Source organism: Ursus maritimus, unplaced genomic scaffold, assembly GCF_017311325.1.
Source record: "Ursus maritimus isolate PB19 unplaced genomic scaffold, ASM1731132v1 scaffold_2, whole genome shotgun sequence".
Classification (NCBI taxonomy): Eukaryota; Metazoa; Chordata; class Mammalia; order Carnivora; family Ursidae; genus Ursus; species Ursus maritimus.
Window position 1 is genome coordinate 19,845,108 of NW_024424452.1, and position 15,469 is coordinate 19,860,576.

The 15,469-nt window shown below is 41.6% G+C and overlaps 1 long non-coding RNA gene across 1 annotated transcript in view; it reads right to left on the minus strand.

Moving 5' to 3' along the window:
- Positions 1–15,469, minus strand: part of LOC103657804 — a 278,292-nt gene that overhangs the window by 99,170 nt on the left and 163,653 nt on the right. Inside the window, exon 6 of the long non-coding RNA XR_566955.2 lies at positions 10,767–10,956. This is a non-coding gene — a long non-coding RNA (uncharacterized LOC103657804). The remainder of the gene's footprint in view (positions 1–10,766; positions 10,957–15,469) is intronic.

The following is a 15,469-nucleotide window of genomic DNA, read 5'->3' on the forward strand; positions in this document are numbered from 1 at the left end:
CCCCCAGATCAGTTACATTAAAATCTCTGTGGATGAAATCTGGTCGTTAATACTTTGAAAAGTCCTTGGATGATTTCAGTGTGCAGCCAAAGTTGAGTGGGCAATCGTAAGGTGAATTTTGGGAACAGCTTAACAGTTAAAGGTCTGAGAAAGGAGAAAGCAACAGAGGGTTAGATGTGCAGATGGGGGTCATCTGTTCTGTTTAAGAGGCCAGGATGAAATGAACATTAGTGTTCTCTGAGCCTCTACTAAGAACCCCATATTGTTGTCCTGGTCTTACCTCACTGAAGAGACACTGAGAGGTCCATTTGTAATTCATTCATTCCTTCTTCAAGCAACCATTTACTGATACCTACAATGTGTTTAGCACTGGGATGGATGGTGGAACCACAGTGATTAATGAGACCTAACCTTGTCTTCCAGAAGTCAATAATGTGGCAGGGAAACATATATAAACAACTAATTATGCCCATCAGATAAGTCTTCTATAGAGAAAATTAAAAATAGCCACTGGGGCGGTGGGGAGGGAATGATACAATTAAATCTGACTTATGGTTGAGGAGAACCAGAAACCACTCCAAAGGAAAGAAGACAATTGAGCCGATACTTTATCTATGAGTAAGAGTTTTCTAGACAGCCATGAAAGGTGGAACTTTCTATGCAGGGAGACCAGAAAAAACAAAAACAAAACAAAACAAAAACACAAGTAGTCATAAATTTGAAAAGTTGATTTTGCAATTGTGTCAGAATGGCTATGACATAGGGTTTCCAGCAAAGAATAGCAAGAGGTAAGATTTAAGAAGTAAGATAGAACTCAATTTTGAAAACTCTTGCATTGAGGAGTTCATGAGCAATGATAAGTTAATTATTGAAAAGTGTTTAAAGGGAGGGTGACATGAACGGATTGATGCATATTTAGAAATCTCTTTTTATTATAGGGTGGAGTTTGAGTGGGGAGATGGATACATGAAAAATCAGACATACCAATCAGCTTTCAGGGTTCTTTTTGTTTTTGTTTTTATAATAGTCCAACTGTAAATCTGTGCTAAATCAGTGGCCATGTGAAAAGAATAAAGAGGGCTTGACACAAAGGAGATTTCAGAGAAGTTATAACTTGGGTGTGAAATTAGCTATAATGAAGGAAAGAAGGAAGAAAATGGGATCTTTAGGTATATAGCCTGAGTGAATGGGTGACACCATTGACCAAAATGTGGAATAAAGGAGAAGGAACGAGGTAGGAGACGAGAGGATGGGTTCAGTTTTGACATGAAATTGCCCATTCCAAGTCCAACCATTGAAAGAACAGCCTCAGGGGTTCTCTATAAATTGTATAGAAAAGTATATCTCTGAGTTGCTCCAGGATGGTCACACCAGAGAGCTTCTTGGGAAAGGATCCAGTTACTTTTTATGACAACAATTTAAAACTATTAATGACAATTTTCATGTACTCAAGCCCTCTGTATATCAATTTAGGATCAATCATGAGGGTTTGCCAAAACCAAGGATTAAAACCTTAAAGGGTTTTGGGGGCAAGGAAGGTAGAGCAGGTCAGATGAGGACTAGAGTAAATTAGAAATATTAAGTCCTATCAAAAAGAGAGACTCCTGGGAGGCCTGGTGGCTCAGTCAGTTATGTGTCTGCCTTCGGCTCAGGTTATGCTCCCAGGATCCGGGAATCCAGTCCCACATCAGGCTCTCTGCTCAGCAGGGAGTCTGCATCTCCCTCTGCCTCTACTCCTGCCCCCTGCCCATGCTCTATCTCTCTTAAATAAATAAATAAAATCTTAAAAAAAAAGGGGGGGGGGGAGTCTTTATTTTGCTCCAAATGGTTGTTCTTTGCTTTAAAGAAGATCTGTGTTGGGGGGCACCTGGGTGGCTCAGTCGTTAAGCATCTGCCTTTGGCTCAGGGCATAATCCCAGAGTCCTGGGATCGAGCCCTGCATGGAGCTCCCTGCTGGGAGCCTGCTTCTTCCTCTCCCACTCCCCCTGCTTGTGTTCCCTCTCTTGCCGGCTGTCTCTCTCTGTCAAATAAATAAATAAAATCTTTAAAAAAAATAAAATAGAAGATCTGTGTTGTCAGATACTGGAATGTTGTAAAAGAAATTGTATTCTTATGGAAATGAATTTTTATGTAATCTCTCCCATTTTTACATGTTGTCAAGTAATTTATTTTCAAAACCACTGTGCTAGCCAATGAAATTTCATCCATGACCCCTGGGCTTTAAACCTTCTCGAAACTCTGAGTTTATATATTTGGCTTATGTTATCACTTTGGGATAACTTTGTAAGGAGCTCCAAAAGTTTCTTATAAAAGTAGCTCTTCTCATCGGCCTCAAATCTAATTCTTCCAAATCTCTCAGGGTTCTCCTTTACCTGTGACAGGAATTTAGGAACAAAGTCCTATTCAACTCATCTAAGTCATTTGTCATTTTATTGACTTCAGCAGTGTCCCTTCCGCCTCCTTGTTTCTGAACAAATGTTACAGATTAGTTCATATGCATAGGACAGTAAGTCTATAGGCAAGAAAAGTTTATACATAGAATTGGTTACATGTTGGGCCATTTACAATGAGCATAATCTCCTCACAGTGGGAGAAACCAGAGCCAGATAGACAAAGCGCATTGCTCAAAGATCATAGGATGATTTTCTGCCAGAGTGAGTACGACAACTTGCTTTACTGACTCTCACTCCTCTGTCTCCACATGGCTGGGCTGAAAGCTCATTGTGTGTTTCATTCCTCTTTTCCTGGCTGTATCAGTTAGCTGTTGCCACATAACAAACAGCTACAAAATATCAGTGGCATACCACAATAGGCAATTGTTTTTTATGCACCTGCCTGCCTGTCAGCTAGGATGTGGCTGTCTACAGCTGCCATCTCCTGGGCTTGACTCCAGATTTCAGATCTGGCTCAAGTCATCTGGAGTCACTCTGCTCCCATTCTGGGGCCCAGGGTACCTGGGAGGAAGAATAATGGCTCCCAAGGAGCAAGCAAAAACACAGGATGCTCTTAAAGCCTAGGCTCAGAATTCATGTGCTGTCATTTCCAACTACATTCCTCAGGCCAGTGCAAGCATTTGGCAAAGCTCCACATCTCTGGGGCATCAAATACATAATCCCAAAGAGATCACAGCTTCCATTAATTGAGGGGTTATATTGTGCCCAGTACTGCATCAAGAACTTTATAAATGTCATTAAATGCAATCTTCATGAGAAACCAATGTAGTATGTAAAATCACCTCCATTTTACAGGTGAAGAAATTGAGTCACAGAGAGATTAAACAAGTTGATGGATGCCACACACATGTATTAGTAATTGGCACAATCAACTTTTAAAACAGATCATCTGCACACCTCACCACCATGTAACTCTAAATCTTTTCTGTCTTCCATGCTCTGGAAATTGTTGCCTCTTTTCAGAAGTTCAATATATTTTTGAGTCTTAGAATTGTGTTGGCCATACCAATAGTTGGTCCACATCTGTGTGTTAGACGTCTGTGTGTGTGTTGGTCATATCAATAGTTGGTCTTCGTCATGGTCAAATCCTGGAATGTCAAACCCCCATGGTTACAGGAACAAAAGGACTAGAGAAGAAAAGCAAACAAGACTGTAGGAGAAAGACCAGCTCCTTCCATGGCAGCGATCCCATTCCATATGTTCCTAGACTGAAATTATGACAAAGAATGCAAATGTAACTCTGTGCCAAAATAATAGTGTGCAACTATTGGGCGACATGTTAGCTGTTTTACCTTACAGCTTACCTTTGAGTTAGAACCATAACTAAGAGGGAACACTTTTCACCCTTGAAACACAGCCCCAGAGACCATATAAATAACTAAGCTGATTTAACTTGGAAGTTCAGACAGAGCAGACAAGGGGGCATGACATTAAGTCAAATGTCACTCTCTTTCCTTTGTACTAACATAGATTCCTAACCAGAAAGGTCACGACCTGGCTGGCCAGAAAGGGATATATGATGAATTAGGTCCTGAGTCAGAGATCATTGATTCCTGTGATATTCTCTGATAACAGGAGATTCTAACCTTTCAATCAGCTTTTATTGTGCCCTAAATCTTAATGTTGTGTTTCTAATTTGGTCCACGCTGAAAACTGTTGTTCTGATCATTTTCAGGTTTACCGGACTATCTCTTGAGACAGGAAATGCCTTAATCTGACAAAGACTTTTTCTTAAAACTGGAGTTCTGGACATGAGTCTGTTCCATCCTCTCTACTAACCATGACCCTAAAAGATTCTTCAGGGACCTGCAGATAGCCATGATTTTTGCCGTCCACCAGCCAAGACTGAACAATCACTGTGCTTTAATAAAGGATCTGCATGGCCAATCAAAAGAAATTATATTTATGTAAATGCATTTTTAGTTAAACTCTCCCAGCTGGTACTTTGATGATGAGGGAAATTTAGAGGAGTACTTTCAAACCCTCAATTAGCCACCATCAGAGGTCAGTAGAGAAAGGGTCTCAAGCTACCGAAGGCCAGACTTGAAAATAACAGCATCACTTTTTTTGGTATCTGCCACTGAGCATTGCCCCCTCCCTGGCTAGTGTGGAGCTCAGTAAAGAACCATGGTCTAGTCCGTAGTCCAACAAATGATGACCAGGGGACCAAATTTGGCTCACTGCCTGTTTTTATAAATAAAGTTTTATTGAAACACATCCATGCTCACTTGTTTATGTGTTGTCTACAGCTGCTTCTGTACTATAGCAGCAGAGTCAAGGAGTTGCAACAGGGACCATATGGTCTGCAAAGCCTGAAATATTCACAATCTGGCCCTTTGCAGAAAAAGTTTGCCAATCCTGGTCTAGTCCTTTGGATATCTAAAAAAAGATGTGTCCAGGTCCCTGAGCTGAAAATTATCTTCAGCATAGTTCACTGTCTCTCAATTTTTAGGGGAATACTCTATCTTATAATTGGGGTAGAAGTATTGTGAATTAACGTGTTTAAGGCTTAGACGTTATATCAGTTTTAATATATAGCCACCAGTTGTATCTTTATATTTTATATATGTTTATATTTTTTTGACAATCTTTCCATCAAGAGGGAGAGACTGTCCTCTCCTGTTGAATCTGAGCAGGCTTGTAACTCACGTGTATCCAACAGAATGTGATAGAAGTGAAGTGTTATGATTTCTGAAGCAACAACTGAGAAAAAGATGGTGTCATTTTCTTTTTTTCTTTTTAAAATTTAAAAAAATTTTTTTAGAATTTAAAATCAATTAATTAACATATAATGTATTATTGGTTTCAGAGGTATAGGTCTGTGATTTATCAGTCTTATATAATATCCAGTGCTCATTACATCATATGCCCTCCTTAATGTCCACCACCCAGTTACCCCATCCCTCCACCCCTGCCCCCTCCAGCAACCCTCAGTTTGTTTCCTATGATTAAGAGGCTCTTATGGTTTGACTCCCACTCTGGTTTTGTCTTGTTTTATTTTTTCCTCTCTTCCCCTATGATCCTCTGCCTTTGTTTCTTAAATTCCACATATCCGTGAAATCAAATGATAATTGTCTTACTCTGATTGACTTATTTAGCTTAGCATAATACCCTCTAGTTCCACCCACATCTTTGCAAATGGCAAGATTTCATTTTTTGATGGCTGAGTAATATTCCAGTGTGTGTGTATGTGTACCACAATTTCTTTATTCATTCGTCTGTCAATGGACATCTGGGTTTTTTCCATAGTTTAACTATTGTGGACATTGCTGCTATAAACACTGGGGTGCAGGTGCCCCTTTGGATCACTACATTTGTATCCTTGGGGTAAATACCCAGTAGTGCAATTACTGGGTCATAGCTCTACTTTCATCTTTTTGAGGAATCTCCATACTGTTTTCCAGAGTGGCTACACCAGCTTGCATTTCCACCAACAGTGTAGGAGGGTTCCCCTTTCTCCGCATCCTCACCAGCATCTGTTGTTTTCCTGACTTGTTAATTTTAGCCATTCTGATTGGTGTGAGGTGGTATCTCATTGTGGTTTTGATCTGTACTTCCCTGATGCTGAGTGATGTGGAGCACTTTTTATGTGTCTATTGGCCATTTGGATGTCTTCTTTAGAGATGTCTGTTCATGTCTTCTGCCCATTTCTTGATTGGATTATTCATTCTTTGGGTGTTGAGTTTGATAAGTTCTTTATAAGATGATGTAGTTTTCATCTTGTTTGCTGGAATATTTATATTGGGGTCTTGAGCCACCGTTTAAGAAGCTGGACTGACTTGAGGCCACCACACTGTGAGGAAACTGAAGCCACTTGGGGAGGCAGAAAAAAGTGAACCTTTATGCACTGCTGGTGGGAACATAAATTGGTGCAGCCACTGTGGAAAACAATGGGGAGGTTCCTCAAAAAATTAAATATAGAACTACCATTTGATCCTGCAATTCCACTTCTGAGGATCTACCTGAAGGAAATGAAATCCCCATCTTGAAGAGATATTTGCAACCTATGTTCATTGCAGCATTACCTGCAAACAGCCAAGATAGGAAAACAATCCAAGTGTCCATCAATAGATGAATGGGTAAAAAAAACTTGGTGTACACACACACACACACACACACACACACACACACTGGAATTATTATTTAGTCATAACAAAGAAAGAAATTCTACCATTTGCAACAACATGGATGAACCCTGAGGGTACGAGGCCAAGTGAAGTAAGTCAGATAGAGAAAGACAAATACTGTACGGTCTCTTATATGTGGAATCTAAAAAAACAAATTCATAAAATCAGAGAGCAGACTGGTGGTTGCAGAGACAGGACGCAGGAAAATGGGTGAAGACAGTCAAAGGTATAAAGTTCCAGTTTTAAGATGAGTAAGTTCTGTATAGCATGGTGACGACAGGTAACAATACTGTATTGTACCTTGAAATTTGAAAGTTACTGAGAGTAAATCTTAAATGTTCTCACCACACACACACACACAATTTATAACTATGTAAGGTGCTGAATGTGTTAACTAACTTTATTTCAGTAATCATTTCACAACATACAAATATATTAAATCATTACATTGTTCACCTTAAACTTACGTGATATTATATGTCAATTATATCTAAATAAAGCTAGGGAAAAAAAAGAAGAATGGCTCAAAGTGTAGAACCAGAAGGTAAAGAAGCCCAGAAGGTAAAGACAAGAGCCATGAGACTAACTCTCAAAGTATAAGACTGAACGCTAATCAAGGAACAGACATTTGCCTGGCTAGATGTCAGAATAGCTACGGATCAGTGGCTGGTATGTATCTCTTTCCCACACACATCTTTTTGAACTGGAGTGGCTATTCTAGTTATTCTATCCTTAAATCACCATTGTGTATTAGGTGTGTGGAGAAGCAGATGACTAGCCTAAATCTTTAGTTTCAAAGGAAACGTACTCAAGGACCCATGCCAAAGAGCCTCACCCACACCTGGACATGATTTAGAGAATGAAATCCTAAAATTTGATGCCAACTCAAGCCAAACTCTTATCTGACAGATAGCATCAGCTTCCAGACATGGGGACAGGGGGAACCTTTAGAAAAAATAAAGCATATGAAAAAGAACATGAATACTTGAAAAGGGTCAAGAAAAGTTATGGGAAAGTATAGTCATGGAAATTAGACCTCAATGATGGTTAGAATGGAGATGGGGGAGGTACGCTAGACATCTCTGTAACTCAGCAAACATAAAAGCAAGTTTTTCTTGCCCACTGCGACGCCACTTGTTGTTGAAAATATTATAAGTTTTCCTTGCTGCCTAAAGACCAACCAAAAGCTGACCTCACCCCCTCATCTCACTTGCATCACATACTGAGATTGATCAATGAATTAAGTGGCCCAGACACCACCTTTGTGCTCACTTTTTAAAATGACAGGAACAAAGAAATTGTTAGTGTCTCTACATCATGAGCTAGAGAACAGTATTTGGCCCTCCAGCCGGACAGTCTTATCCTAGTCTGCCATGCTCGTCCCCACTCTGACCTCGGACTCAGTAGCACAGCAACAGAAGACAATGGAAGAAAAAAATTGCCAGCTTGCAGTCTATCCCAAACTGGGGTCTATCCAAAAAGACATGTACAGATTCTTTTTATAACAAGAATACTCTTACTCCCAAGTAGTGTCTCCTATTGTTTACTACCTGTGGCAGGAAGATAAATTTGTTAGTTTTACTTCAGCAAACCCACAAGAGAAAGACCAAGACTTTGTGACCTCAGAGGAGAGGAGAAAGGGCAGAAGCTAAGATCCAGACCCAATTAGCAGCCAGGTCACAGCCAGAGTTCCTCTCGTTGCGTTTAGACCATGCTACTTTCCATCATCATTTCAGGATCAGCGGTGATTAAAGGCTAAGAATTAAAGCATCTTCAGCTCCGTGCCCCTGTTGGGTTCCATTTTGCCAACCCATTCCCTCGCTGCCTTCTGTAAAGCTGCTGGGACAAAGTGGGACCGTCCTAGTAGGAACAGGATAATAATAGCAAAGAGGAAGTAGGATGAGGAGGGACATTTGAGGCCACTCTAAGTAATGAGACAATACTGGAGAACCCATTAGTTCCAGCAGAATCTTTGTCAAATCATTGCCTGCCACGAGCCTGCTTCCCCAGGAGAACCGCAAGGATGAGCATCTGGCTTGCTGCTGTGAGCACAAGCAGAGCCCTGAAAATCCAGGGGGACTGGGAACTGGAAAATCCAATTGTTAATGATGATCACTATGAACTACGCATATCTGCTAAGGAGTGACAGTTCTCTGAAACCTGAACACCTTGTCATTTGCACACCTGAGACACGGGCCATTGTGAGCCCCACACGCAGTCTTACTGAATATCAAATTCTCCATTTCAGGCACGAGCCTCTCAGGGGAACCCAACCAACACGGAAGACATCAATGCAGACACACGCACGGTTTGATTCAGTGGGAAAGCTTTCTGCAGGTACCGCAGAGCCAAGTAGTGCAGTCTCACCGGCAGGGCAGGGAATACAGAAACAGACGCAGGGCACAGAGAAACTCTTAGCCAAGATGTTAAATGACCCAGGGAATTAATGGGGGGAAAGAAAATGAAGATGAGACAAGAAGAATCTCAAGAAGGAAGAGAACAGTTAAGGGAGGGGCACACAGAGAGGATGAAAAGAAAGGTAGTTTGTACTAGAGAAATAATGGAAAGAAGAAAACCTCTATCTTCCAAAACCACTGTCTTTTTATAATGTAGTGTCGTGATTATTTGTTTACATCTCTGATCTCGACTCAAATTGGAGACAGGAAAACTGCCCACATCGCCATTATAGCTCTCACAGCATTAGCAAGATTCTTGGAGTAGATGTTTAAAAAAGATGAATATAAAGAAGGGACAGAGGGAAGAGGGAAACCAGACTAAAGAGCTTAAGGCTGAATGCTCAAAGTTCTTCAGTATTTAAATTTGTTCTCTGTCTCTCTCTCCATCTCTGCCTCCATCTCTCACCCAAGTCAAGAGGCTGGGGAGCATCCATAATTTCTCCCTCTTCCTCAACCCAATTCTCCATCACTATCCTACTGACTCTGCCTCCCAATATTACCTGGGTCCATTACTTCCTTCCCACCCTTGGCGTCTCTGGCCTAAATGATTGTACAACGGCTTTGTAAGTCCATTTCCTTCTTGGGCTGCCAGTGTGATCATGACCAAAACAGGAAATAAATTACATCCTTTATTTTTAAGTGATATTTTGATAAATTATTGAAATGATTATTATTTTCAATAATGAAATTTTTTGGCTTAGAAATACCTTTATTTTATGAAGCTGCAGATCACTGTGTAAAGGTTTTTTTTTTACTAAACCACTTATTAAAAAGATGTTGACAATTCTTAGGGGAAAAAAGCTGTAAATGTTTCTCATTAAGTCAGAGTTACACACAGATTATATTTATAATATATAGTTGTATATTTATAATTTAGAGAGAAAAGGTACAGCAAAGAAAGGGCTGCTGCACTTAGACCTGATACTTGATTATTTCCCACAAATAATTATTTCTTGGCAGAAGGCGTTAACCAGAACCATCCCTGCTTGAAATTCTATGATGGCTCTTTATCACCTACAGGGCAAACCAAGGCCAGGTATGTCCTGGTTAGTGGACACAATTAGGGCTCGGTCCATATCCCCTTGAAACCCTTCCAGTATTTCTGGGTTCCTATCCCCCCACCTCCCCCAGCTTCTGTATGCTTTGCATCTAAGGGCCCACACATCAGACTCTCTCTAGAAGACCACTCTGTATGAACGGAGCCTTTTTGCCCACAAGTACAGAGAATCAAAAGTCAAGCAGCCTATCGACTCATTGAAATAAGAGTAGGAAAACCCAGCTCCCTTGCCTCAAGAAAGGACCAGCTGTGAAGTGTAATGTACATTCCAGAGTTCCTCTACAGATCAAGTTGTGGATAGAACTTTGCCTAAAATCACACCCTTCCCTGGGGCACCTAAATGGCGCAGTCAGGTAAGCCTCCAACTCTTGGTTTCAGCTCAGGTTGTGATCTCAGGGTTGTGAGATCTAGCCCTGTGCTGGGCTTTGCGCTCAGCAAGAATCTGCTGGAGATTCTCTCTCCCTCTGCCCCACCCACTCGTGTGTGCTCTCTCTCTCTCTCAAATAAATAAATAAAACTTTAAGAAAAATCTTTTTAAAAAAATTACACCCTTCCTGGGTATATTATTTATCTATTGATCATAGCAAATTCCTTCAAAATGTAATGGCTTAAAACAGCAAACATTTATTATCTCAGACAGTAGCTGAGGGTCGGGAATCTGGGAGCAGCTTACCTGGCTACAGGCAGGTTGTCAGCTGGGGATTCAGCCATCTGATGGGGATGGAGAATCTGCTTCCAAGATCACTCATATGGCCTTTGGCAGGAGGCTTCAGGTCCTTGCCAGATGGGCCTCTTTCTAGGGCTGCTCACACGACATGGCAGCTGTCTTCTCCCAAGGCAAATGATCCAAGAGAAGGAGAGAGCTAGCAAGTGAGCAAGAGAGCCACGAAACAAATGAATCTCAGAAGGGACATGCCATCACTTCTACTACATGCTATCTGCCACACAGATCAGTTAGTACGATGTGGGACAAGACAGCAAGAAAGGATACCAGTCAGTGGGGAGCACTGGGGGGCCCTCTTGGCCACTAGCAACCACCGCTGGCTTCTTGCTTCTCCACCCTGCTTCTCCCATTCTCTAATCAGATTTTTCTAGAAGCACTTCTCCCCCCCCCCCACAAGTTTTACTGAGATATAACATATTGGACTTACACTTCTGACACCTTTTGTGTACCTACAGCAGTGTTAGCTACAGTCACCATGTTGTACGTTACATGCTCCGGACTTACTTATCTTACAGCTGGAAGTTTGGACCTTTGACCGCCATTCCTCCAAATCCCTCACTCCTACCCCCCTGCTTCTGGTAACCTCAAATCTGATCTCTTTCTATGAGTATGGCTTTTGATTTTTGGTTTTGTTTTTAGATTCCACATGTAAGTGAACTCATATAGTATTTGCCTCTCTCTCTCTGACTTATTTCAATTAGCATAATGCTCTCAAGGTCCATCTATATTGTCACAAATGCAAGATTTCCTCCTTTTCATGGCTGAATAGTGTTCCACTGTGTTTATACACCGCATCTTATTTATCCATTCCTCTGTTGATGGGCACTTAGGCTGTTTGCATGTCTTGGCTATTGTAAGTAATGCTGCAATGAACACACGGGTGCAGATATCTCTCCAAGATGCCGTTTTCAAATCCTTTGTTTATAGAATCCTTTGTTTGTGGAATGGCTGGTTCATATGATAGGTCTATTTCTTTTTTTTTTTTAAAGATTTTATTTCTTTATTTGACAGGGAGAGAGAGAGAGAGAGACAGCCAGCGAGAGAAGGAGCACAAGCAGAGGGAGTGGGAGAAGAAGCAGGTTCCCAGTGGAGGAGCCCAATGCAGGGCTCGATCCCAGGACTCTAGGATCACGCCCTGAGCTGAAGGCAGACACTTAACGACTGAGCCACCCAGGCGCCCCGATAGGTCTATTTCTAATTTGGGGGGAAACTTCATACTGTTTCCCATCATAGCTGTACCAGTTTACATTCCCACCAATAGTGCACAAAGGTTCCCTTTCCTCTACATCCACCCCAGCATTTGATATCTCTTCACTTTTTGATGATGACCATTCTAACAGGCATGCAGTGATAACTCATTGTGGTTTTGATATACATTTCTCTAATAATTAGTGATGTTGAGCATCTTTTCAAGTACTTCCTGGCCATTCGTATATCTTCTTCAGACAAATGTCTATTTGTCTATATTTTAAAATTGGATTATTTGTGTTTGTTTTGCTATTGAGTTGTGTGAGTTTTTTAAAAATATATTTGGGGTATTAACCTCTTTTATCAGATACAGGGTTTGCAAATATTTTTTTTTTCCATTGGAAGCCCTTCTTCTTCTTTCTTCCTCCCCCTCCTTCTCCTTCTCTTCCCCTTCTTCCTCTTCTTCTTCCCCTTCTTCTTCTTCTTTTCTTCTTCTTCATCTGCTTCTTCTTCTGCTTCTGCTTCTATACGGAGCACTAGGAAGCTTACTGTGTGCCTGACACTTCTTTAAGCACCAGACATATAGCACTGGAACAAAGAGACTCAAAGTCTACTTCAGGGCTTACATTCTAGCAGGAGAAATAGTAACAGCTAAAAAGTATGGAGTGTCACCATGTCCCAGGCACTGTGCTAGATAGATATAGATATGCATATGGATATGGATACAGATATAAATAGATATATCACTTCATTTACTTCTCACACAACCCTATGAGGTAGGTCTGATTATTTCCATGTTGTAAATAAGGAGAATAATACACAGACCGTAAATAGTGGACCTGAAATTTGAATCCAGGTAGTAATGCTGAACAAAAAAATTATTCATGACACTTGTTAAAAATGGTATGATGGACTCTTTTCAGGGGGACCACTGCGATGGGGGTTTTGTGATAGAGAAGAGAGATCGGGCTCAACCTCGATACAACAAGAGCAAGTAGAGATTGGCAGCCAAGGATCAGGGCGGGGGTCAGTGGATGCGAAATTATTAAAAGAAAGGCAGGCCAGAGTGATAAGATATCAAGGGTGGGGGAATAAGGAATTTGATCAGATGTCAAGGGTTGTCAGATACCAAGGCGGGGTGGGGGAGGTGAAGAATCTGATTAGATACCAAAGGTGGGGCATTCTCACAAAACAGACTCAGCAGGATTCTTGCTAAAACTGGACTAAATGGGCCGTGTACAGAGCCCAAGGGCAGGACCTCATCAGAAAAAGGACTCAGAAGAGCTGGGCTACAGTTAGGGCCAGGAGAGTCTTTTATTAGCATACTCTAGAACTCATATTCTTGTCTACTCTAGTCTGCGAGTGGGAACAGCCTTGACAGGGCAGTGGTAACCACAGAGCTCTTTCCTTATCTGGGTTTTCTTATCCCTACAATAGGCTCTAGTTTAAAACTCTGGAAAGGGAAAATAGTCAAACAGTGCTGATATCTTGCTTACCTAAAAACTACTGCCACTTTGAGCTGCAATGAATGTGAGAGGTAATGCAGTGGAGAGTGGACAATTGAAGGGGGGACCTGGGAGTTGGATCTGAGCTGTGGTCCTGTCTGTGTCCTCATCTGCTTGATAAAGGCTGAGCAATACAGTTCCGAGATTCTTTCCTCCATTCCCTCCACACAACCTTAATGGTCTAGCCTTAAGGTTTTACCACCTTTGTGGCATGTAACTTGGCATTGTATTTATCAGCCTGCATACCTCATTTCCCCCACTCGACGGTAAGTTCCGTGTGTAGTGAGTGTTCCTGTACACACCATTATACATCCTATACACCATGCCATCTGGGGTGTGTCTTACGGTAGAGAATGGGCCTTTGTACGCAAGGAGCTTCTTTGAAATGCTCCTTTGAGGTCACAGAGAGCCCGAATGAAAGAGTCAAGATTGAGATGCAGGCCTGTCCCATTCCAAAGCTGGTGCTTTCAACTCCCACCCAGTGACTCAGGAAAGAGCAGCTGCTTGAATAGAATTGGTGGTGGGTCAGCATATCGTTCCCAAAAGCCTACCTCAAATGTTTCTGTCAGCCACACACAAACTCTCACTCACATGTTCAACACAAAAATTTCAAAATGCCCCAGATGGCACATCTCACACTGAAATCTGTCCTCTTGTGAGCAAGGTAGGTCCTGGCTTGGATTCTCAGCTCAAAAACACTGTGGGGATGTATTTCAGAGATCATTAAAACAAAACAAAACAAAACAAAAAACAAAAATGATCTCACCAATATTGATATTTTTACTTCTTTAGATGCATGGGAATTCATTGTATTGTTCCTTGCATTCCTTTACATCTTAATTGTTAAATAATAATTTAAAAAAAAAAAAGGGAGGCATTTTCCCCCCAAGCATACCAGTTGCATTGAAGATTGACATAGTTTCAACTTCCCAGGGATACCCAGACTCCCACAAGGTTGTAAGGGTTGGGGTCCCAGCAGGAAATACATAATGTGCACAGAAGGGGTCACTGAGGAGTTTACAAATGGGACCACCTAGAAAGTAGTGGGTAGAAATAAGAGAAATGTACAGAGATGGTTCAGCACCTCAAGACCATTAGCAAGAATTAGCAAGAAGCCATTAGCATCCCCATATTTGAAGGGACAAGGGAAGCAGATGTTTAAGGAGATTTGGAGAGCTGTGGACAGGGCATCCACAAGAGAAGTCTGACCACTGCCCATGTGAAGCCTGGTCGAGTGAGGAGGGATGGATGTCTCACTCATTCACCTTCTCATCTCCCACTGGTGCTTCCCATTGGCCTCACACAACCAGAAACCACAGGTGAGGGAAGCTGGATGATGCGGCCGCTAGGGCACAGAGCCCGGCAAAGAAGAGCGGACACAGAATCTGGAGAGGCAAAGTGAATATCCAGCTCAGGAGCCGGTCCCACCTGCCTGAAGCCCAGTTCTTGAGAAGTCAGATGTCAGAAAAGGGGTAGCAGAGGCTCACATGAAAGGTATGGCATATCTACTTTTCCAGGAGTGAACATGCATCCATTTTGCTAAAATAGGAAATCTCCTCAGAAACAAATGGTCAGGTGGATATATTAGCTCTGCTTTCCTTAAAGGGGAAAAGTCAATCAATGCATAGAAAAGAAAGAACAGAATCAAACGCTATAATGAGGAAGCATAGCGTGACTGTAACAGTCCTGCATTTAACATCCGAAAATTCAAATATGTTGCAGGGGTGGCCAGGGGGGAAAAGAAAATATTTAAATGTTTAAATAATGCAGGAAATTCTGCCCACCACACACTCCATAGGCTTATGTATAAAAGTGAGCATGGGACAGACGACATTAATCCACCGTTTTTCCCATCAATCTCATAGTGCAAGCATTTGCCACATTGAATGTGATTCTAGTGTGTGTAGATGTGGGTGCTTGTGTACCCCTTATGGCATATTTTAGATTACTATATATGTC